Source organism: Lissotriton vulgaris, chromosome 5 (assembly GCF_964263255.1).
Source record: "Lissotriton vulgaris chromosome 5, aLisVul1.2, whole genome shotgun sequence".
In the NCBI taxonomy this organism is placed as follows: domain Eukaryota; kingdom Metazoa; phylum Chordata; class Amphibia; order Caudata; family Salamandridae; genus Lissotriton; species Lissotriton vulgaris.
The window spans coordinates 1,567,185,477-1,567,207,406 of record NC_141693.1 but is presented as its reverse complement, the minus strand read 5'-3'; the positions used below and the strand labels follow the sequence as shown (position 1 = coordinate 1,567,207,406).

Below are 21,930 nucleotides of genomic sequence, written 5' to 3'. Positions count from 1 at the left end.
AAGAGTATTCACATTTATGACCATACTGAAAGCTCTAGTGAGTATGTCCGCAATCAGTGACAGATAGAGAACTCACTTATTAGAAGTGATCTGTCTCTGTGGGGCAGACAAATGTAAACACTCATACACTTGAGACGGCTGAAACTTTAGGAGTAAGAAATGCTTTCTTATCAGTCTATCTATCCAAACTGGTTGGAAGGCCAGGAGTGAGGAATAGGCGATCCTCTGGACACTTCATGAAAGATCTAATTTCAATTAAGCACAAAATACTTCCCTTTATTTGACATAAATGCCATAATGGAATAGTCAGTTGGGCCCTTCTAGTGGATTATGGCAGTGTCTTGAAAGAGAGTGTAATTGTACTACGAGACATGCTCACCTTCAAAAGAGTGTCTGATGGCTTTCCGACGAAGGTGGGATTCGAACCCACGCGTGCAGAGCACAATGGATTAGCAGTCCATCGCCTTAACCACTCGGCCACCTCTTCTGCCTTGGGGGCCTATATTTCATTTTTGGTGAAATTCTAACTATGTGCTAATTAAAAATAAGCATAAGTTTATCCTAGACTGTGTCAGAACGGCAAATGTATGGGGTGTTCAATAGACAGAGCACACGATATAGCAGAATTATCAAATCTATTCCATTTGGACTGTATTTTTAATAGTCATGATAACATGCTAGCATGTGAGTCGATCTTGCACAGTGAATAATGGAGCAGTGCAGTATCTACTTGGTTAGCACTAGATGGCTCAAATGGGGAGAAATGAAAACAGCGAGCTCCAGTGGCGCAATCGGTTAGCGCGCGGTACTTATACAGCAGTACTTGCACTAAGCCATGCTGAGGTTGTGAGTTCGAGCCTCACCTGGAGCAGTTGATTGGTTTTCATAAACCATTTCACTGAAAGGAAAGATTAGACTCAGAATAAAGACGGCTCTTGCTAGAGAGTCTTAACTTCTTTTCAGGATCTGCGTGTCCGACTCCTCCAGGTGCCAAATATCACATATCCTATGCGATGCTCCTTATAAACATTCAATGATGTACCATCTTGCATAGCATGCAAACACCACATCAGTGCATTTAAAAATACTTTTGTAGAATAATAAATATGATGAATACATTGTTGTCACGGGATAACCATAAACTGAGGAGCTGCAAACAGTGCTGTGTCAGCTACATACAATAAAATTTAACTCAAAGAAATATCAAAAGAAGAGCATCATCATATTAAAGTTTCTAGTCAACATAAGAGTTGCACCATAGCAGCTTATGGTGCTTTCTGCTCAGATTGTGCCTCCAATCCCACATTGACTTTTTTAGTTCTTTGCAATTTTAAAAAACAATTCCTGCTCAAAGCTAGCTTTTCAAAACCATTCAACCTATTACATTTATTTCTCTAACCTGTGAATGTGGTCCATGTTCTCTTTTCCTCATTCCCATCATGATACTCCCTTTCCGGAAACCAAGTTCACTTCTTTATCCAGCCCACCCATCCAAGGTCACCAAATCTATGAAGCAATTCTGCTTTTTCTCACATTCTCTCCATGTACAAGATACCTTGTATCAATTGAATGGACAGCAGGAGAGGTGAATATTTATGGTTAGTGGGGGTGGGGTTTTGAAGATTAACCTCATTTGACTAAGAGCCGGGGTATCTGGGAGAAAAAGTATTTTAAGGGGGATGAAGTTCATATCTCCTTGGTGAAATTTCTAGAGCCTTATTTCATCCTTTCTGTGGATGCAGACTCAGTCGGAACAGACGTCCTAGTCCTCGCTCTGCCTTTCAAAGGAACTCTAAATATGCATGGCTTATTTGGCTTTGCCCGGCAGGGCTTGCCCGGCGGGGTGAGAATGGCGTTTGTCAGGCGTTCGTCAGGCGATCGGAAGGGGTGAGGCAATAGTTTATGGTTCAATGGTTTTCATGAAGTCTTCTTGATAAGATGAAAGATGGAAAGGGAAGCTTGTCAATAAGCAAACTTAAGACAAGGTGTGACTCCTAGAAAGAATGACTTAAAAACAACATACAGAAACACACATATAAAAAGGCCCTGATGAGGCTTGAACTCATGACCCCTGGTTTACAAGACCAGTGCTCTGCCACTGAGCTACAAGGCCGGTCTGCCTGCAGTTTGTAAATCGCAACATGTATTCTTACTGCGGTATGAAGATATCTATGATTTTGAGACTCTGTATGGAAATGCAGTTGCATTTGAATGTCTACATGCGTGCACAAATCGAAGAGCATGCTTAAGACACTTTTCTTGAAAGTAGGAAAAACTCCATTTTGATTTGAGAACATAAGAGTATTCACATTTATGACCATACTGAAAGCTCTAGTGAGTATGTCCGCAATCAGTGACAGATAGAGAACTCACTTATTAGAAGTGATCTGTCTCTGTGGGGCAGACAAATGTAAACACTCATACACTTGAGACGGCTGAAACTTTAGGAGTAAGAAATGCTTTTTTATCAGTCTATCTATCCAAACTGGTTGGAAGGCCAGGAGTGAGGAATAGGCAATCCTCTGGACACTTCATGAAAGATCTAATTTCAATTAAGCACAAAATAATTCCCTTTATTTGACATAAATGCCATAATGGAATAGTCAGTTGGGCCCTTCTAGTGGATTATGGCAGTGTCTTGAAAGAGAGTGTAATTGTACTACAAGACATGCTCACCTTCAAAAGAGTGTCTGATGGCTTTCCGACGAAGGTGGGATTCGAACCCACGCGTGCAGAGCACAATGGATTAGCAGTCCATCGCCTTAACCACTCGGCCACCTCGTCTGCCTTAGGAGCTTATATTTCATTTTTGGTGAAATTCTAACTATGTGCTAATTAAAAATAAGCATAAGTTTATCCTAGACTGTTTCAGAACGGCAAATGTATGGGGTGTTCAATAGACAGAGCACACGATATAGCAGAATTATCAAATCTATTCCATTTGGACTGTATTTTTAATAGTCATGATAACATGCTAGCATGTGAGTCGATCTTGCACAGTGAATAATGGAGCAGTGCAGTATCTACTTGGTTAGCACTAGATGGCTCAAATGGGGAGAAATGAAAACAGTGATCTCCAGTGGCGCAATCGGTTAGCGCGCGGTACTTATACAGCAGTACTTGCACTGAGCCATGCCGAGGTTGTGAGTTCGAGCCTCACCTGGAGCAGTTGATTGGTTTTCATAAACCATTTCACTAAAAGTAAAGATTAGACTCAGAATAAAGACGGCTCTTGCTATAGAGTCTTAACTTCTTTTCAGGATCTGCGTGTCCGACTCCTCCAGGTGCCAAATATCACATATCCTATGCGATGCTCCTTATAAACATTCAATGATGTACCATCTTGCATAGCATGCAAACACCACATCAGTGCATTTAAAAATACTCTTGTAGAATAATAAATATGATGAATACATTGTTGTCACGGGATAACCATAAACTGAGGAGCTGCAAACAGTGCTGTGTCAGCTACATACAATAAAATTTAACTCAAAGAAATATCAAAAGAAGAGCATCATCATATTAAAGTTTCTAGTCAACATAAGAGTTGCACCATAGCAGCTTATGGTGCTTTCTGCTCAGATTGTGCCTCCAATCCCACATTGACTTTTTTAGGTCTTTGCAATTTTAAAAAACAATTCCTGCTCAAAGCTAGCTTTTCAAAACCATTCAACCTATTACATTTATTTCTCTAACCTGTGAATGTGGTCCATGTTCTCTTTTCCTCATTCCCATCATGATACTCCCTTTCCGGAAACCAAGTTCACTTCTTTATCCAGCCCACCCATCCAAGGTCACCAAATCTATGAAGCAATTCTGCTTTTTCTCACATTCTCTCCATGTACAAGATACCTTGTATCAATTGAATGGACAGCAGGAGAGGTGAATATTTATGGTTAGTGGGGGTGGGGTTTTGAAGATTAACCTCATTTGACTAAGAGCCGGGGTATCTGGGAGAAAAAGTATTTTAAGGGGGATGAAGTTCATATCTCCTTGGTGAAATTTCTAGAGCCTTATTTCATCCTTTCTGTGGATGCAGACTCAGTCGGAACAGACGTCCTAGTCCTCGCTCTGCCTTTCAAAGGAACTCTAAATATGCATGGCTTATTTGGCTTTGCCCGGCAGGGCTTGCCCGGCGGGGTGAGAATGGCGTTTGTCAGGCGTTCGTCAGGCGATCGGAAGGGGTGAGGCAATAGTTTATGGTTCAATGGTTTTCATGAAGTCTTCTTGATAAGATGAAAGATGGAAAGGGAAGCTTGTCAATAAGCAAACTTAAGACAAGGTGTGACTCCTAGAAAGAATGACTTAAAAACAACATACAGAAACACACATATAAAAAGGCCCTGATGAGGCTTGAACTCATGACCCCTGGTTTACAAGACCAGTGCTCTGCCACTGAGCTACAAGGCCGGTCTGCCTGCAGTTTGTAAATCGCAACATGTATTCTTACTGCGGTATGAAGATATCTATGATTTTGAGACTCTGTATGGAAATGCAGTTGCATTTGAATGTCTACATGCGTGCACAAATCGAAGAGCATGCTTAAGACACTTTTCTTGAAAGTAGGAAAAACTCCATTTTGATTTGAGAACATAAGAGTATTCACATTTATGACCATACTGAAAGCTCTAGTGAGTATGTCCGCAATCAGTGACAGATAGAGAACTCACTTATTAGAAGTGATCTGTCTCTGTGGGGCAGACAAATGTAAACACTCATACACTTGAGACGGCTGAAACTTTAGGAGTAAGAAATGCTTTTTTATCAGTCTATCTATCCAAACTGGTTGGAAGGCCAGGAGTGAGGAATAGGCAATCCTCTGGACACTTCATGAAAGATCTAATTTCAATTAAGCACAAAATACTTCCCTTTATTTGACATAAATGCCATAATGGAATAGTCAGTTGGGCCCTTCTAGTGGATTATGGCAGTGTCTTGAAAGAGAGTGTAATTGTACTACAAGACATGCTCACCTTCAAAAGAGTGTCTGATGGCTTTCCGACGAAGGTGGGATTCGAACCCACGCGTGCAGAGCACAATGGATTAGCAGTCCATCGCCTTAACCACTCAGCCACCTCGTCTGCCTTAGGAGCCTATATTTCATTTTTGGTGAAATTCTAACTATGTGCTAATTAAAAATAAGCATAAGTTTATCCTAGACTGTGTCAGAACGGCAAATGTATGGGGTGTTCAATAGACAGAGCACACGATATAGCAGAATTATCAAATCTATTCCATTTGGACTGTATTTTTAATAGTCATGATAACATGCTAGCATGTGAGTCGATCTTGCACAGTGAATAATGGAGCAGTGCAGTATCTACTTGGTTAGCACTAGATGGCTCAAATGGGGAGAAATGAAAACAGTGAGCTCCAGTGGCGCAATCGGTTAGCGCGCGGTACTTATACAGCAGTACTTGCACTGAGCCATGCCGAGGTTGTGAGTTCGAGCCTCACCTGGAGCAGTTGATTGGTTTTCATAAACCATTTCACTAAAAGTAAAGATTAGACTCAGAATAAAGACGGCTCTTGCTATAGAGTCTTAACTTCTTTTCAGGATCTGCGTGTCCGACTCCTCCAGGTGCCAAATATCACATATCCTATGCGATGCTCCTTATAAACATTCAATGATGTACCATCTTGCATAGCATGCAAACACCACATCAGTGCATTTAAAAATACTTTTGTAGAATAATAAATATGATGAATACATTGTTGTCACGGGATAACCATAAACTGAGGAGCTGCAAACAGTGCTGTGTCAGCTACATACAATAAAATGTAACTCAAAGAAATATCAAAAGAAGAGCATCATCATATTAAAGTTTCTAGTCAACATAAGAGTTGCACCATAGCAGCTTATGGTGCTTTCTGCTCAGATTGTGCCTTCAATCCCACATTGACTTTTTTAGTTCTTTGCAATTTTAAAAAACAATTCCTGCTCAAAGCTAGCTTTTCAAAACCATTCAACCTATTACATTTATTTCTCTAACCTGTGAATGTGGTCCATGTTCTCTTTTCCTCATTCCCATCATGATACTCCCTTTCCGGAAACCAAGTTCACTTCTTTATCCAGCCCACCCATCCAAAGTCACCAAATCTATGAAGCAATTCTGCTTTTTCTCACATTCTCTCCATGTACAAGATACCTTGTATCAATTGAATGGACAGCAGGAGAGGTGAATATTTATGGTTAGTGGGGGTGGGGTTTTGAAGATTAACCTCATTTGACTAAGAGCCGGGGTATCTGGGAGAAAAAGTATTTTAAGGGGGATGAAGTTCATATCTCCTTGGTGAAATTTCTAGAGCCTTATTTCATCCTTTCTGTGGATGCAGACTCAGTCGGAACAGACGTCCTAGTCCTCGCTCTGCCTTTCAAAGGAACTCTAAATATGCATGGCTTATTTGGCTTTGCCCGGCAGGGCTTGCCCGGCGGGGTGAGAATGGCGTTTGTCAGGCGTTCGTCAGGCGATCGGAAGGGGTGAGGCAATAGTTTATGGTTCAATGGTTTTCATGAAGTCTTCTTGATAAGATGAAAGATGGAAAGGGAAGCTTGTCAATAAGCAAACTTAAGACAAGGTGTGACTCCTAGAAAGAATGACTTGAAAACAACATACAGAAACACACATATAAAAAGGCCCTGATGAGGCTTGAATTCATGACCCCTGGTTTACAAGACCAGTGCTCTGCCACTGTGCTACAAGGCCAGTCTGCCTGCAGTTTGTAAATCGCAACATGTATTCTTACTGCGGTATGAAGATATCTATGATTTTGAGACTCTGTATGGAAATGCAGTTGCATTTGAATGTCTACATGCGTGCACAAATCGAAGAGCATGCTTAAGACACTTTTCTTGAAAGTAGGAAAAACTCCATTTTGATTTGAGAACATAAGAGTATTCACATTTATGACCATACTGAAAGCTCTAGTGAGTATGTCCGCAATCAGTGACAGATAGAGAACTCACTTATTAGAAGTGATCTGTCTCTGTGGGGCAGACAAATGTAAACACTCATACACTTGAGACGGCTGAAACTTTAGGAGTAAGAAATGCTTTCTTATCAGTCTATCTATCCAAACTGGTTGGAAGGCCAGGAGTGAGGAATAGGCGATCCTCTGGACACTTCATGAAAGATCTAATTTCAATTAAGCACAAAATACTTCCCTTTATTTGACATAAATGCCATAATGGAATAGTCAGTTGGGCCCTTCTAGTGGATTATGGCAGTGTCTTGAAAGAGAGTGTAATTGTACTACGAGACATGCTCACCTTCAAAAGAGTGTCTGATGGCTTTCCGACGAAGGTGGGATTCGAACCCACGCGTGCAGAGCACAATGGATTAGCAGTCCATCGCCTTAACCACTCGGCCACCTCTTCTGCCTTGGGGGCCTATATTTCATTTTTGGTGAAATTCTAACTATGTGCTAATTAAAAATAAGCATAAGTTTATCCTAGACTGTGTCAGAACGGCAAATGTATGGGGTGTTCAATAGACAGAGCACACGATATAGCAGAATTATCAAATCTATTCCATTTGGACTGTATTTTTAATAGTCATGATAACATGCTAGCATGTGAGTCGATCTTGCACAGTGAATAATGGAGCAGTGCAGTATCTACTTGGTTAGCACTAGATGGCTCAAATGGGGAGAAATGAAAACAGCGAGCTCCAGTGGCGCAATCGGTTAGCGCGCGGTACTTATACAGCAGTACTTGCACTAAGCCATGCTGAGGTTGTGAGTTCGAGCCTCACCTGGAGCAGTTGATTGGTTTTCATAAACCATTTCACTGAAAGGAAAGATTAGACTCAGAATAAAGACGGCTCTTGCTAGAGAGTCTTAACTTCTTTTCAGGATCTGCGTGTCCGACTCCTCCAGGTGCCAAATATCACATATCCTATGCGATGCTCCTTATAAACATTCAATGATGTACCATCTTGCATAGCATGCAAACACCACATCAGTGCATTTAAAAATACTTTTGTAGAATAATAAATATGATGAATACATTGTTGTCACGGGATAACCATAAACTGAGGAGCTGCAAACAGTGCTGTGTCAGCTACATACAATAAAATTTAACTCAAAGAAATATCAAAAGAAGAGCATCATCATATTAAAGTTTCTAGTCAACATAAGAGTTGCACCATAGCAGCTTATGGTGCTTTCTGCTCAGATTGTGCCTCCAATCCCACATTGACTTTTTTAGTTCTTTGCAATTTTAAAAAACAATTCCTGCTCAAAGCTAGCTTTTCAAAACCATTCAACCTATTACATTTATTTCTCTAACCTGTGAATGTGGTCCATGTTCTCTTTTCCTCATTCCCATCATGATACTCCCTTTCCGGAAACCAAGTTCACTTCTTTATCCAGCCCACCCATCCAAGGTCACCAAATCTATGAAGCAATTCTGCTTTTTCTCACATTCTCTCCATGTACAAGATACCTTGTATCAATTGAATGGACAGCAGGAGAGGTGAATATTTATGGTTAGTGGGGGTGGGGTTTTGAAGATTAACCTCATTTGACTAAGAGCCGGGGTATCTGGGAGAAAAAGTATTTTAAGGGGGATGAAGTTCATATCTCCTTGGTGAAATTTCTAGAGCCTTATTTCATCCTTTCTGTGGATGCAGACTCAGTCGGAACAGACGTCCTAGTCCTCGCTCTGCCTTTCAAAGGAACTCTAAATATGCATGGCTTATTTGGCTTTGCCCGGCAGGGCTTGCCCGGCGGGGTGAGAATGGCGTTTGTCAGGCGTTCGTCAGGCGATCGGAAGGGGTGAGGCAATAGTTTATGGTTCAATGGTTTTCATGAAGTCTTCTTGATAAGATGAAAGATGGAAAGGGAAGCTTGTCAATAAGCAAACTTAAGACAAGGTGTGACTCCTAGAAAGAATGACTTAAAAACAACATACAGAAACACACATATAAAAAGGCCCTGATGAGGCTTGAACTCATGACCCCTGGTTTACAAGACCAGTGCTCTGCCACTGAGCTACAAGGCCGGTCTGCCTGCAGTTTGTAAATCGCAACATGTATTCTTACTGCGGTATGAAGATATCTATGATTTTGAGACTCTGTATGGAAATGCAGTTGCATTTGAATGTCTACATGCGTGCACAAATCGAAGAGCATGCTTAAGACACTTTTCTTGAAAGTAGGAAAAACTCCATTTTGATTTGAGAACATAAGAGTATTCACATTTATGACCATACTGAAAGCTCTAGTGAGTATGTCCGCAATCAGTGACAGATAGAGAACTCACTTATTAGAAGTGATCTGTCTCTGTGGGGCAGACAAATGTAAACACTCATACACTTGAGACGGCTGAAACTTTAGGAGTAAGAAATGCTTTTTTATCAGTCTATCTATCCAAACTGGTTGGAAGGCCAGGAGTGAGGAATAGGCAATCCTCTGGACACTTCATGAAAGATCTAATTTCAATTAAGCACAAAATAATTCCCTTTATTTGACATAAATGCCATAATGGAATAGTCAGTTGGGCCCTTCTAGTGGATTATGGCAGTGTCTTGAAAGAGAGTGTAATTGTACTACAAGACATGCTCACCTTCAAAAGAGTGTCTGATGGCTTTCCGACGAAGGTGGGATTCGAACCCACGCGTGCAGAGCACAATGGATTAGCAGTCCATCGCCTTAACCACTCGGCCACCTCGTCTGCCTTAGGAGCTTATATTTCATTTTTGGTGAAATTCTAACTATGTGCTAATTAAAAATAAGCATAAGTTTATCCTAGACTGTTTCAGAACGGCAAATGTATGGGGTGTTCAATAGACAGAGCACACGATATAGCAGAATTATCAAATCTATTCCATTTGGACTGTATTTTTAATAGTCATGATAACATGCTAGCATGTGAGTCGATCTTGCACAGTGAATAATGGAGCAGTGCAGTATCTACTTGGTTAGCACTAGATGGCTCAAATGGGGAGAAATGAAAACAGTGATCTCCAGTGGCGCAATCGGTTAGCGCGCGGTACTTATACAGCAGTACTTGCACTGAGCCATGCCGAGGTTGTGAGTTCGAGCCTCACCTGGAGCAGTTGATTGGTTTTCATAAACCATTTCACTAAAAGTAAAGATTAGACTCAGAATAAAGACGGCTCTTGCTATAGAGTCTTAACTTCTTTTCAGGATCTGCGTGTCCGACTCCTCCAGGTGCCAAATATCACATATCCTATGCGATGCTCCTTATAAACATTCAATGATGTACCATCTTGCATAGCATGCAAACACCACATCAGTGCATTTAAAAATACTCTTGTAGAATAATAAATATGATGAATACATTGTTGTCACGGGATAACCATAAACTGAGGAGCTGCAAACAGTGCTGTGTCAGCTACATACAATAAAATTTAACTCAAAGAAATATCAAAAGAAGAGCATCATCATATTAAAGTTTCTAGTCAACATAAGAGTTGCACCATAGCAGCTTATGGTGCTTTCTGCTCAGATTGTGCCTCCAATCCCACATTGACTTTTTTAGTTCTTTGCAATTTTAAAAAACAATTCCTGCTCAAAGCTAGCTTTTCAAAACCATTCAACCTATTACATTTATTTCTCTAACCTGTGAATGTGGTCCATGTTCTCTTTTCCTCATTCCCATCATGATACTCCCTTTCCGGAAACCAAGTTCACTTCTTTATCCAGCCCACCCATCCAAAGTCACCAAATCTATGAAGCAATTCTGCTTTTTCTCACATTCTCTCCATGTACAAGATACCTTGTATCAATTGAATGGACAGCAGGAGAGGTGAATATTTATGGTTAGTGGGGGTGGGGTTTTGAAGATTAACCTCATTTGACTAAGAGCCGGGGTATCTGGGAGAAAAAGTATTTTAAGGGGGATGAAGTTCATATCTCCTTGGTGAAATTTCTAGAGCCTTATTTCATCCTTTCTGTGGATGCAGACTCAGTCGGAACAGACGTCCTAGTCCTCGCTCTGCCTTTCAAAGGAACTCTAAATATGCATGGCTTATTTGGCTTTGCCCGGCAGGGCTTGCCCGGCGGGGTGAGAATGGCGTTTGTCAGGCGTTCGTCAGGCGATCGGAAGGGGTGAGGCAATAGTTTATGGTTCAATGGTTTTCATGAAGTCTTCTTGATAAGATGAAAGATGGAAAGGGAAGCTTGTCAATAAGCAAACTTAAGACAAGGTGTGACTCCTAGAAAGAATGACTTGAAAACAACATACAGAAACACACATATAAAAAGGCCCTGATGAGGCTTGAATTCATGACCCCTGGTTTACAAGACCAGTGCTCTGCCACTGTGCTACAAGGCCAGTCTGCCTGCAGTTTGTAAATCGCAACATGTATTCTTACTGCGGTATGAAGATATCTATGATTTTGAGACTCTGTATGGAAATGCAGTTGCATTTGAATGTCTACATGCGTGCACAAATCGAAGAGCATGCTTAAGACACTTTTCTTGAAAGTAGGAAAAACTCCATTTTGATTTGAGAACATAAGAGTATTCACATTTATGACCATACTGAAAGCTCTAGTGAGTATGTCCGCAATCAGTGACAGATAGAGAACTCACTTATTAGAAGTGATCTGTCTCTGTGGGGCAGACAAATGTAAACACTCATACACTTGAGACGGCTGAAACTTTAGGAGTAAGAAATGCTTTCTTATCAGTCTATCTATCCAAACTGGTTGGAAGGCCAGGAGTGAGGAATAGGCAATCCTCTGGACACTTCATGAAAGATCTAATTTCAATTAAGCACAAAATACTTCCCTTTATTTGACATAAATGCCATAATGGAATAGTCAGTTGGGCCCTTCTAGTGGATTATGGCAGTGTCTTGAAAGAGAGTGTAATTGTACTACAAGACATGCTCACCTTCAAAAGAGTGTCTGATGGCTTTCCGACGAAGGTGGGATTCGAACCCACGCGTGCAGAGCACAATGGATTAGCAGTCCATTGCCTTAACCACTCGGCCACCTCGTCTGCCTTAGGAGCCTATATTTCATTTTTGGTGAAATTCTAACTATGTGCTAATTAAAAATAAGCATAAGTTTATCCTAGACTGTGTCAGAACGGCAAATGTATGGGGTGTTCAATAGACAGAGCACACGATATAGCAGAATTATCAAATCTATTCCATTTGGACTGTATTTTTAATAGTCATGATAACATGCTAGCATGTGAGTCGATCTTGCACAGTGAATAATGGAGCAGTGCAGTATCTACTTGGTTAGCACTAGATGGCTCAAATGGGGAGAAATGAAAACAGTGAGCTCCAGTGGCGCAATCGGTTAGTGCGCGGTACTTATACAGCAGTACTTGCACTGAGCCATGCCGAGGTTGTGAGTTCGAGCCTCACCTGGAGCAGTTGATTGGTTTTCATAAACCATTTCACTAAAAGTAAAGATTAGACTCAGAATAAAGACGGCTCTTGCTATAGAGTCTTAACTTCTTTTCAGGATCTGCGTGTCCGACTCCTCCAGGTGCCAAATATCACATATCCTATGCGATGCTCCTTATAAACATTCAATGATGTACCATCTTGCATAGCATGCAAACACCACATCAGTGCATTTAAAAATACTTTTGTAGAATAATAAATATGATGAATACATTGTTGTCACGGGATAACCATAAACTGAGGAGCTGCAAACAGTGCTGTGTCAGCTACATACAATAAAATGTAACTCAAAGAAATATCAAAAGAAGAGCATCATCATATTAAAGTTTCTAGTCAACATAAGAGTTGCACCATAGCAGCTTATGGTGCTTTCTGCTCAGATTGTGCCTCCAATCCCACATTGACTTTTTTAGTTCTTTGCAATTTTAAAAAACAATTCCTGCTCAAAGCTAGCTTTTCAAAACCATTCAACCTATTACATTTATTTCTCTAACCTGTGAATGTGGTCCATGTTCTCTTTTCCTCATTCCCATCATGATACTCCCTTTCCGGAAACCAAGTTCACTTCTTTATCCAGCCCACCCATCCAAGGTCACCAAATCTATGAAGCAATTCTGCTTTTTCTCACATTCTCTCCATGTACAAGATACCTTGTATCAATTGAATGGACAGCAGGAGAGGTGAATATTTATGGTTAGTGGGGGTGGGGTTTTGAAGATTAACCTCATTTGACTAAGAGCCGGGGTATCTGGGAGAAAAAGTATTTTAAGGGGGATGAAGTTCATATCTCCTTGTTGAAATTTCTAGAGCCTTATTTCATCCTTTCTGTGGATGCAGACTCAGTCGGAACAGACGTCCTAGTCCTCGCTCTGCCTTTCAAAGGAACTTTAAATATGCATGGCTTATTTGGCTTTGCCCGGCAGGGCTTGCCCGGCGGGGTGAGAATGGCGTTTGTCAGGCGTTCGTCAGGCGATCGGAAGGGGTGAGGCAATAGTTTATGGTTCAATGGTTTTCATGAAGTCTTCTTGATAAGATGAAAGATGGAAAGGGAAGCTTGTCAATAAGCAAACTTAAGACAAGGTGTGACTCCTAGAAAGAATGACTTGAAAACAACATACAGAAACACACATATAAAAAGGCCCTGATGAGGCTTGAACTCTCATGACCCCTGGTTTACAAGACCAGTGCTCTGCCACTGAGCTACAAGGCCGGTCTGCCTGCAGTTTGTAAATCGCAACATGTATTCTTACTGCGGTATGAAGATATCTATGATTTTGAGACTCTGTATGGAAATGCAGTTGCATTTGAATGTCTACATGCGTGCACAAATCGAAGAGCATGCTTAAGACACTTTTCTTGAAAGTAGGAAAAACTCCATTTTGATTTGAGAACATAAGAGTATTCACATTTATGACCATACTGAAAGCTCTAGTGAGTATGTCCGCAATCAGTGACAGATAGAGAACTCACTTATTAGAAGTGATCTGTCTCTGTGGGGCAGACAAATGTAAACACTCATACACTTGAGACGGCTGAAACTTTAGGAGTAAGAAATGCTTTCTTATCAGTCTATCTATCCAAACTGGTTGGAAGGCCAGGAGTGAGGAATAGGCGATCCTCTGGACACTTCATGAAAGATCTAATTTCAATTAAGCACAAAATAATTCCCTTTATTTGACATAAATGCCATAATGGAATAGTCAGTTGGGCCCTTCTAGTGGATTATGGCAGTGTCTTGAAAGAGAGTGTAATTGTACTACAAGACATGCTCACCTTCAAAAGAGTGTCTGATGGCTTTCCGACGAAGGTGGGATTCGAACCCACGCGTGCAGAGCACAATGGATTAGCAGTCCATCGCCTTAACCACTCGGCCACCTCGTCTGCCTTAGGAGCCTATATTTCATTTTTGGTGAAATTCTAACTATGTGCTAATTAAAAATAAGCATAAGTTTATCCTAGACTGTTTCAGAACGGCAAATGTATGGGGTGTTCAATAGACAGAGCACACGATATAGCAGAATTATCAAATCTATTCCATTTGGACTGTATTTTTAATAGTCATGATAACATGCTAGCATGTGAGTCGATCTTGCACAGTGAATAATGGAGCAGTGCAGTATCTACTTGGTTAGCACTAGATGGCTCAAATGGGGAGAAATGAAAACAGTGATCTCCAGTGGCGCAATCGGTTAGCGCGCGGTACTTATACAGCAGTACTTGCACTGAGCCATGCCGAGGTTGTGAGTTCGAGCCTCACCTGGAGCAGTTGATTGGTTTTCATAAACCATTTCACTAAAAGTAAAGATTAGACTCAGAATAAAGACGGCTCTTGCTATAGAGTCTTAACTTCTTTTCAGGATCTGCGTGTCCGACTCCTCCAGGTGCCAAATATCACATATCCTATGCGATGCTCCTTATAAACATTCAATGATGTACCATCTTGCATAGCATGCAAACACCACATCAGTGCATTTAAAAATACTTTTGTAGAATAATAAATATGATGAATACATTGTTGTCACGGGATAACCATAAACTGAGGAGCTGCAAACAGTGCTGTGTCAGCTACATACAATAAAATTTAACTCAAAGAAATATCAAAAGAAGAGCATCATCATATTAAAGTTTCTAGTCAACATAAGAGTTGCACCATAGCAGCTTATGGTGCTTTCTGCTCAGATTGTGCCTCCAATCCCACATTGACTTTTTTAGTTCTTTGCAATTTTAAAAAACAATTCCTGCTCAAAGCTAGCTTTTCAAAACCATTCAACCTATTACATTTATTTCTCTAACCTGTGAATGTGGTCCATGTTCTCTTTTCCTCATTCCCATCATGATACTCCCTTTCCGGAAACCAAGTTCACTTCTTTATCCAGCCCACCCATCCAAGGTCACCAAATCTATGAAGCAATTCTGCTTTTTCTCACATTCTCTCCATGTACAAGATACCTTGTATCAATTGAATGGACAGCAGGAGAGGTGAATATTTATGGTTAGTGGGGGTGGGGTTTTGAAGATTAACCTCATTTGACTAAGAGCCGGGGTATCTGGGAGAAAAAGTATTTTAAGGGGGATGAAGTTCATATCTCCTTGGTGAAATTTCTAGAGCCTTATTTCATCCTTTCTGTGGATGCAGACTCAGTCGGAACAGACGTCCTAGTCCTCGCTCTGCCTTTCAAAGGAACTCTAAATATGCATGGCTTATTTGGCTTTGCCCGGCAGGGCTTGCCCGACGGGGTGAGAATGGCGTTTGTCAGGCGTTCGTCAGGCGATCGGAAGGGGTGAGGCAATAGTTTATGGTTTAATGTTTTTCATGAAGTCTTCTTGATAAGATGAAAGATGGAAAGGGAAGCTTGTCAATAAGCAAACTTAAGACAAGGTGTGACTCCTAGAAAGAATGACTTAAAAACAACATACAGAAACACACATATAAAAAGGCCCTGATGAGGCTTGAACTCATGACCCCTGGTTTACAAGACCAGTGCTCTGCCACTGAGCTACAAGGCCGGTATGCCTGCAGTTTGTAAATCGCAACATGTATTCTTACTGCGGTATGAAGATATCTATGATTTTGAGACTCTGTATGGAAATGCAGTTGCATTTGAATGTCTACATGCGTGCACAAATCGAAGAGCATGCTTAAGACACTTTTCTTGAAAGTAGGAAAAACTCCATTTTGATTTGAGAACATAAGAGTATTCACATTTATGACCATACTGAAAGCTCTAGTGAGTATGTCCGCAATCAGTGACAGATAGAGAACTCACTTATTAGAAGTGATCTGTCTCTGTGGGGCAGACAAATGTAAACACTCATACACTTGAGACGGCTGAAACTTTAGGAGTAAGAAATGCTTTTTTATCAGTCTATCTATCCAAACTGGTTGGAAGGCCAGGAGTGAGGAATAGGCAATCCTCTGGACACTTCATGAAAGATCTAATTTCAATTAAGCACAAAATACTTCCCTTTATTTGACATAAATGCCATAATGGAATAGTCAGTTGGGCCCTTCTAGTGGATTATGGCAGTGTCTTGAAAGAGAGTGTAATTGTACTACAAGACATGCTCACCTTCAAAAGAGTGTCTGATGGCTTTCCGACGAAGGTGGGATTCGAACCCACGCGTGCAGAGCACAATGGATTAGCAGTCCATCGCCTTAACCACTCGGCCACCTCGTCTGCCTTAGGAGCCTATATTTCATTTTTGGTGAAATTCTAACTATGTGCTAATTAAAAATAAGCATAAGTTTATCCTAGACTGTGTCAGAACGGCAAATGTATGGGGTGTTCAATAGACAGAGCACACGATATAGCAGAATTATCAAATCTATTCCATTTGGACTGTATTTTTAATAGTCATGATAACATGCTAGCATGTGAGTCGATCTTGCACAGTGAATAATGGAGCAGTGCAGTATCTACTTGGTTAGCACTAGATGGCTCAAATGGGGAGAAATGAAAACAGTGAGCTCCAGTGGCGCAATCGGTTAGCGCGCGGTACTTATACAGCAGTACTTGCACTGAGCCATGCCGAGGTTGTGAGTTCGAGCCTCACCTGGAGCAGTTGATTGGTTTTCATAAACCATTTCACTAAAAGTAAAGATTAGACTCAGAATAAAGACGGCTCTTGCTATAGAGTCTTAACTTCTTTTCAGGATCTGCGTGTCCGACTCCTCCAGGTGCCAAATATCACATATCCTATGCGATGCTCCTTATAAACATTCAATGATGTACCATCTTGCATAGCATGCAAACACCACATCAGTGCATTTAAAAATACTTTTGTAGAATAATAAATATGATGAATACATTGTTGTCACGGGATAACCATAAACTGAGGAGCTGCAAACAGTGCTGTGTCAGCTACATACAATAAAATGTAACTCAAAGAAATATCAAAAGAAGAGCATCATCATATTAAAGTTTCTAGTCAACATAAGAGTTGCACCATAGCAGCTTATGGTGCTTTCTGCTCAGATTGTGCCTTCAATCCCACATTGACTTTTTTAGTTCTTTGCAATTTTAAAAAACAATTCCTGCTCAAAGCTAGCTTTTCAAAACCATTCAACCTATTACATTTATTTCTCTAACCTGTGAATGTGGTCCATGTTCTCTTTTCCTCATTCCCATCATGATACTCCCTTTCCGGAAACCAAGTTCACTTCTTTATCCAGCCCACCCATCCAAAGTCACCAAATCTATGAAGCAATTCTGCTTTTTCTCACATTCTCTCCATGTACAAGATACCTTGTATCAATTGAATGGACAGCAGGAGAGGTGAATATTTATGGTTAGTGGGGGTGGGGTTTTGAAGATTAACCTCATTTGACTAAGAGCCGGGGTATCTGGGAGAAAAAGTATTTTAAGGGGGATGAAGTTCATATCTCCTTGGTGAAATTTCTAGAGCCTTATTTCATCCTTTCTGTGGATGCAGACTCAGTCGGAACAGACGTCCTAGTCCTCGCTCTGCCTTTCAAAGGAACTCTAAATATGCATGGCTTATTTGGCTTTGCCCGGCAGGGCTTGCCCGGCGGGGTGAGAATGGCGTTTGTCAGGCGTTCGTCAGGCGATCGGAAGGGGTGAGGCAATAGTTTATGGTTCAATGGTTTTCATGAAGTCTTCTTGATAAGATGAAAGATGGAAAGGGAAGCTTGTCAATAAGCAAACTTAAGACAAGGTGTGACTCCTAGAAAGAATGACTTGAAAACAACATACAGAAACACACATATAAAAAGGCCCTGATGAGGCTTGAATTCATGACCCCTGGTTTACAAGACCAGTGCTCTGCCACTGTGCTACAAGGCCAGTCTGCCTGCAGTTTGTAAATCGCAACATGTATTCTTACTGCGGTATGAAGATATCTATGATTTTGAGACTCTGTATGGAAATGCAGTTGCATTTGAATGTCTACATGCGTGCACAAATCGAAGAGCATGCTTAAGACACTTTTCTTGAAAGTAGGAAAAACTCCATTTTGATTTGAGAACATAAGAGTATTCACATTTATGACCATACTGAAAGCTCTAGTGAGTATGTCCGCAATCAGTGACAGATAGAGAACTCACTTATTAGAAGTGATCTGTCTCTGTGGGGCAGACAAATGTAAACACTCATACACTTGAGACGGCTGAAACTTTAGGAGTAAGAAATGCTTTCTTATCAGTCTATCTATCCAAACTGGTTGGAAGGCCAGGAGTGAGGAATAGGCAATCCTCTGGACACTTCATGAAAGATCTAATTTCAATTAAGCACAAAATACTTCCCTTTATTTGACATAAATGCCATAATGGAATAGTCAGTTGGGCCCTTCTAGTGGATTATGGCAGTGTCTTGAAAGAGAGTGTAATTGTACTACAAGACATGCTCACCTTCAAAAGAGTGTCTGATGGCTTTCCGACGAAGGTGGGATTCGAACCCACGCGTGCAGAGCACAATGGATTAGCAGTCCATTGCCTTAACCACTCGGCCACCTCGTCTGCCTTAGGAGCCTATATTTCATTTTTGGTGAAATTCTAACTATGTGCTAATTAAAAATAAGCATAAGTTTATCCTAGACTGTGTCAGAACGGCAAATGTATGGGGTGTTCAATAGACAGAGCACACGATATAGCAGAATTATCAAATCTATTCCATTTGGACTGTATTTTTAATAGTCATGATAACATGCTAGCATGTGAGTCGATCTTGCACAGTGAATAATGGAGCAGTGCAGTATCTACTTGGTTAGCACTAGATGGCTCAAATGGGGAGAAATGAAAACAGTGAGCTCCAGTGGCGCAATCGGTTAGTGCGCGGTACTTATACAGCAGTACTTGCACTGAGCCATGCCGAGGTTGTGAGTTCGAGCCTCACCTGGAGCAGTTGATTGGTTTTCATAAACCATTTCACTAAAAGTAAAGATTAGACTCAGAATAAAGACGGCTCTTGCTATAGAGTCTTAACTTCTTTTCAGGATCTGCGTGTCCGACTCCTCCAGGTGCCAAATATCACATATCCTATGCGATGCTCCTTATAAACATTCAATGATGTACCATCTTGCATAGCATGCAAACACCACATCAGTGCATTTAAAAATACTTTTGTAGAATAATAAATATGATGAATACATTGTTGTCACGGGATAACCATAAACTGAGGAGCTGCAAACAGTGCTGTGTCAGCTACATACAATAAAATGTAACTCAAAGAAATATCAAAAGAAGAGCATCATCATATTAAAGTTTCTAGTCAACATAAGAGTTGCACCATAGCAGCTTATGGTGCTTTCTGCTCAGATTGTGCCTCCAATCCCACATTGACTTTTTTAGTTCTTTGCAATTTTAAAAAACAATTCCTGCTCAAAGCTAGCTTTTCAAAACCATTCAACCTATTACATTTATTTCTCTAACCTGTGAATGTGGTCCATGTTCTCTTTTCCTCATTCCCATCATGATACTCCCTTTCCGGAAACCAAGTTCACTTCTTTATCCAGCCCACCCATCCAAGGTCACCAAATCTATGAAGCAATTCTGCTTTTTCTCACATTCTCTCCATGTACAAGATACCTTGTATCAATTGAATGGACAGCAGGAGAGGTGAATATTTATGGTTAGTGGGGGTGGGGTTTTGAAGATTAACCTCATTTGACTAAGAGCCGGGGTATCTGGGAGAAAAAGTATTTTAAGGGGGATGAAGTTCATATCTCCTTGTTGAAATTTCTAGAGCCTTATTTCATCCTTTCTGTGGATGCAGACTCAGTCGGAACAGACGTCCTAGTCCTCGCTCTGCCTTTCAAAGGAACTTTAAATATGCATGGCTTATTTGGCTTTGCCCGGCAGGGCTTGCCCGGCGGGGTGAGAATGGCGTTTGTCAGGCGTTCGTCAGGCGATCGGAAGGGGTGAGGCAATAGTTTATGGTTCAATGGTTTTCATGAAGTCTTCTTGATAAGATGAAAGATGGAAAGGGAAGCTTGTCAATAAGCAAACTTAAGACAAGGTGTGACTCCTAGAAAGAATGACTTGAAAACAACATACAGAAACACACATATAAAAAGGCCCTGATGAGGCTTGAACTCTCATGACCCCTGGTTTACAAGACCAGTGCTCTGCCACTGAGCTACAAGGCCGGTCTGCCTGCAGTTTGTAAATCGCAACATGTATTCTTACTGCGGTATGAAGATATCTATGATTTTGAGACTCTGTATGGAAATGCAGTTGCATTTGAATGTCTACATGCGTGCACAAATCGAAGAGCATGCTTAAGACACTTTTCTTGAAAGTAGGAAAAACTCCATTTTGATTTGAGAACATAAGAGTATTCACATTTATGACCATACTGAAAGCTCTAGTGAGTATGTCCGCAATCAGTGACAGATAGAGAACTCACTTATTAGAAGTGATCTGTCTCTGTGGGGCAGACAAATGTAAACACTCATACACTTGAGACGGCTGAAACTTTAGGAGTAAGAAATGCTTTCTTATCAGTCTATCTATCCAAACTGGTTGGAAGGCCAGGAGTGAGGAATAGGCGATCCTCTGGACACTTCATGAAAGATCTAATTTCAATTAAGCACAAAATAATTCCCTTTATTTGACATAAATGCCATAATGGAATAGTCAGTTGGGCCCTTCTAGTGGATTATGGCAGTGTCTTGAAAGAGAGTGTAATTGTACTACAAGACATGCTCACCTTCAAAAGAGTGTCTGATGGCTTTCCGACGAAGGTGGGATTCGAACCCACGCGTGCAGAGCACAATGGATTAGCAGTCCATCGCCTTAACCACTCGGCCACCTCGTCTGCCTTAGGAGCCTATATTTCATTTTTGGTGAAATTCTAACTATGTGCTAATTAAAAATAAGCATAAGTTTATCCTAGACTGTTTCAGAACGGCAAATGTATGGGGTGTTCAATAGACAGAGCACACGATATAGCAGAATTATCAAATCTATTCCATTTGGACTGTATTTTTAATAGTCATGATAACATGCTAGCATGTGAGTCGATCTTGCACAGTGAATAATGGAGCAGTGCAGTATCTACTTGGTTAGCACTAGATGGCTCAAATGGGGAGAAATGAAAACAGTGATCTCCAGTGGCGCAATCGGTTAGCGCGCGGTACTTATACAGCAGTACTTGCACTGAGCCATGCCGAGGTTGTGAGTTCGAGCCTCACCTGGAGCAGTTGATTGGTTTTCATAAACCATTTCACTAAAAGTAAAGATTAGACTCAGAATAAAGACGGCTCTTGCTATAGAGTCTTAACTTCTTTTCAGGATCTGCGTGTCCGACTCCTCCAGGTGCCAAATATCACATATCCTATGCGATGCTCCTTATAAACATTCAATGATGTACCATCTTGCATAGCATGCAAACACCACATCAGTGCATTTAAAAATACTTTTGTAGAATAATAAATATGATGAATACATTGTTGTCACGGGATAACCATAAACTGAGGAGCTGCAAACAGTGCTGTGTCAGCTACATACAATAAAATTTAACTCAAAGAAATATCAAAAGAAGAGCATCATCATATTAAAGTTTCTAGTCAACATAAGAGTTG

At 40.8% G+C, this 21,930-nt stretch overlaps 26 non-coding genes across 26 annotated transcripts; 10 read left to right on the top strand and 16 right to left on the bottom strand.

Moving 5' to 3' along the window:
- Positions 1 to 405: 405 nt before the first annotated feature.
- TRNAS-GCU (transfer RNA serine (anticodon GCU)) lies at positions 406 to 487 on the bottom strand. Its single transcript has one exon. It is a non-coding gene; the product is annotated as a tRNA-Ser (tRNA).
- Positions 488 to 776: 289 nt separating this feature from the next.
- On the top strand, positions 777 to 871 carry TRNAI-UAU (transfer RNA isoleucine (anticodon UAU)). Its single transcript has 2 exons — positions 777 to 814; positions 836 to 871. It is a non-coding gene; the product is annotated as a tRNA-Ile (tRNA).
- Positions 872 to 2,041: 1,170 nt separating this feature from the next.
- Positions 2,042 to 2,113, bottom strand: TRNAT-UGU (transfer RNA threonine (anticodon UGU)). Its single transcript has one exon. It is a non-coding gene; the product is annotated as a tRNA-Thr (tRNA).
- A 589-nt stretch (positions 2,114 to 2,702) lies between these two features.
- TRNAS-GCU (transfer RNA serine (anticodon GCU)) lies at positions 2,703 to 2,784 on the bottom strand. Its single transcript has one exon. It is a non-coding gene; the product is annotated as a tRNA-Ser (tRNA).
- Positions 2,785 to 3,073: 289 nt separating this feature from the next.
- On the top strand, positions 3,074 to 3,168 carry TRNAI-UAU (transfer RNA isoleucine (anticodon UAU)). Its single transcript has 2 exons — positions 3,074 to 3,111; positions 3,133 to 3,168. It is a non-coding gene; the product is annotated as a tRNA-Ile (tRNA).
- Positions 3,169 to 4,338: 1,170 nt separating this feature from the next.
- On the bottom strand, positions 4,339 to 4,410 carry TRNAT-UGU (transfer RNA threonine (anticodon UGU)). The gene has a single exon. It is a non-coding gene; the product is annotated as a tRNA-Thr (tRNA).
- A 589-nt stretch (positions 4,411 to 4,999) lies between these two features.
- TRNAS-GCU (transfer RNA serine (anticodon GCU)) lies at positions 5,000 to 5,081 on the bottom strand. The gene has a single exon. It is a non-coding gene; the product is annotated as a tRNA-Ser (tRNA).
- Positions 5,082 to 5,370: 289 nt separating this feature from the next.
- On the top strand, positions 5,371 to 5,465 carry TRNAI-UAU (transfer RNA isoleucine (anticodon UAU)). Its single transcript has 2 exons — positions 5,371 to 5,408; positions 5,430 to 5,465. It is a non-coding gene; the product is annotated as a tRNA-Ile (tRNA).
- A 1,831-nt stretch (positions 5,466 to 7,296) lies between these two features.
- Positions 7,297 to 7,378, bottom strand: TRNAS-GCU (transfer RNA serine (anticodon GCU)). The gene has a single exon. It is a non-coding gene; the product is annotated as a tRNA-Ser (tRNA).
- Positions 7,379 to 7,667: 289 nt separating this feature from the next.
- Positions 7,668 to 7,762, top strand: TRNAI-UAU (transfer RNA isoleucine (anticodon UAU)). The gene is made up of 2 exons: positions 7,668 to 7,705; positions 7,727 to 7,762. It is a non-coding gene; the product is annotated as a tRNA-Ile (tRNA).
- A 1,170-nt stretch (positions 7,763 to 8,932) lies between these two features.
- On the bottom strand, positions 8,933 to 9,004 carry TRNAT-UGU (transfer RNA threonine (anticodon UGU)). The gene has a single exon. It is a non-coding gene; the product is annotated as a tRNA-Thr (tRNA).
- A 589-nt stretch (positions 9,005 to 9,593) lies between these two features.
- TRNAS-GCU (transfer RNA serine (anticodon GCU)) lies at positions 9,594 to 9,675 on the bottom strand. The gene has a single exon. It is a non-coding gene; the product is annotated as a tRNA-Ser (tRNA).
- A 289-nt stretch (positions 9,676 to 9,964) lies between these two features.
- Positions 9,965 to 10,059, top strand: TRNAI-UAU (transfer RNA isoleucine (anticodon UAU)). Its single transcript has 2 exons — positions 9,965 to 10,002; positions 10,024 to 10,059. It is a non-coding gene; the product is annotated as a tRNA-Ile (tRNA).
- A 1,831-nt stretch (positions 10,060 to 11,890) lies between these two features.
- TRNAS-GCU (transfer RNA serine (anticodon GCU)) lies at positions 11,891 to 11,972 on the bottom strand. Its single transcript has one exon. It is a non-coding gene; the product is annotated as a tRNA-Ser (tRNA).
- Positions 11,973 to 12,261: 289 nt separating this feature from the next.
- Positions 12,262 to 12,356, top strand: TRNAI-UAU (transfer RNA isoleucine (anticodon UAU)). The gene is made up of 2 exons: positions 12,262 to 12,299; positions 12,321 to 12,356. It is a non-coding gene; the product is annotated as a tRNA-Ile (tRNA).
- Positions 12,357 to 13,526: 1,170 nt separating this feature from the next.
- Positions 13,527 to 13,600, bottom strand: TRNAT-UGU (transfer RNA threonine (anticodon UGU)). The gene has a single exon. It is a non-coding gene; the product is annotated as a tRNA-Thr (tRNA).
- Positions 13,601 to 14,189: 589 nt separating this feature from the next.
- Positions 14,190 to 14,271, bottom strand: TRNAS-GCU (transfer RNA serine (anticodon GCU)). The gene has a single exon. It is a non-coding gene; the product is annotated as a tRNA-Ser (tRNA).
- A 289-nt stretch (positions 14,272 to 14,560) lies between these two features.
- Positions 14,561 to 14,655, top strand: TRNAI-UAU (transfer RNA isoleucine (anticodon UAU)). The gene is made up of 2 exons: positions 14,561 to 14,598; positions 14,620 to 14,655. It is a non-coding gene; the product is annotated as a tRNA-Ile (tRNA).
- Positions 14,656 to 15,825: 1,170 nt separating this feature from the next.
- On the bottom strand, positions 15,826 to 15,897 carry TRNAT-UGU (transfer RNA threonine (anticodon UGU)). Its single transcript has one exon. It is a non-coding gene; the product is annotated as a tRNA-Thr (tRNA).
- A 589-nt stretch (positions 15,898 to 16,486) lies between these two features.
- TRNAS-GCU (transfer RNA serine (anticodon GCU)) lies at positions 16,487 to 16,568 on the bottom strand. Its single transcript has one exon. It is a non-coding gene; the product is annotated as a tRNA-Ser (tRNA).
- A 289-nt stretch (positions 16,569 to 16,857) lies between these two features.
- TRNAI-UAU (transfer RNA isoleucine (anticodon UAU)) lies at positions 16,858 to 16,952 on the top strand. Its single transcript has 2 exons — positions 16,858 to 16,895; positions 16,917 to 16,952. It is a non-coding gene; the product is annotated as a tRNA-Ile (tRNA).
- Positions 16,953 to 18,783: 1,831 nt separating this feature from the next.
- Positions 18,784 to 18,865, bottom strand: TRNAS-GCU (transfer RNA serine (anticodon GCU)). Its single transcript has one exon. It is a non-coding gene; the product is annotated as a tRNA-Ser (tRNA).
- A 289-nt stretch (positions 18,866 to 19,154) lies between these two features.
- On the top strand, positions 19,155 to 19,249 carry TRNAI-UAU (transfer RNA isoleucine (anticodon UAU)). Its single transcript has 2 exons — positions 19,155 to 19,192; positions 19,214 to 19,249. It is a non-coding gene; the product is annotated as a tRNA-Ile (tRNA).
- Positions 19,250 to 20,419: 1,170 nt separating this feature from the next.
- On the bottom strand, positions 20,420 to 20,493 carry TRNAT-UGU (transfer RNA threonine (anticodon UGU)). Its single transcript has one exon. It is a non-coding gene; the product is annotated as a tRNA-Thr (tRNA).
- A 589-nt stretch (positions 20,494 to 21,082) lies between these two features.
- TRNAS-GCU (transfer RNA serine (anticodon GCU)) lies at positions 21,083 to 21,164 on the bottom strand. The gene has a single exon. It is a non-coding gene; the product is annotated as a tRNA-Ser (tRNA).
- Positions 21,165 to 21,453: 289 nt separating this feature from the next.
- TRNAI-UAU (transfer RNA isoleucine (anticodon UAU)) lies at positions 21,454 to 21,548 on the top strand. Its single transcript has 2 exons — positions 21,454 to 21,491; positions 21,513 to 21,548. It is a non-coding gene; the product is annotated as a tRNA-Ile (tRNA).
- The last annotated feature ends 382 nt before the right edge of the window (positions 21,549 to 21,930 follow it).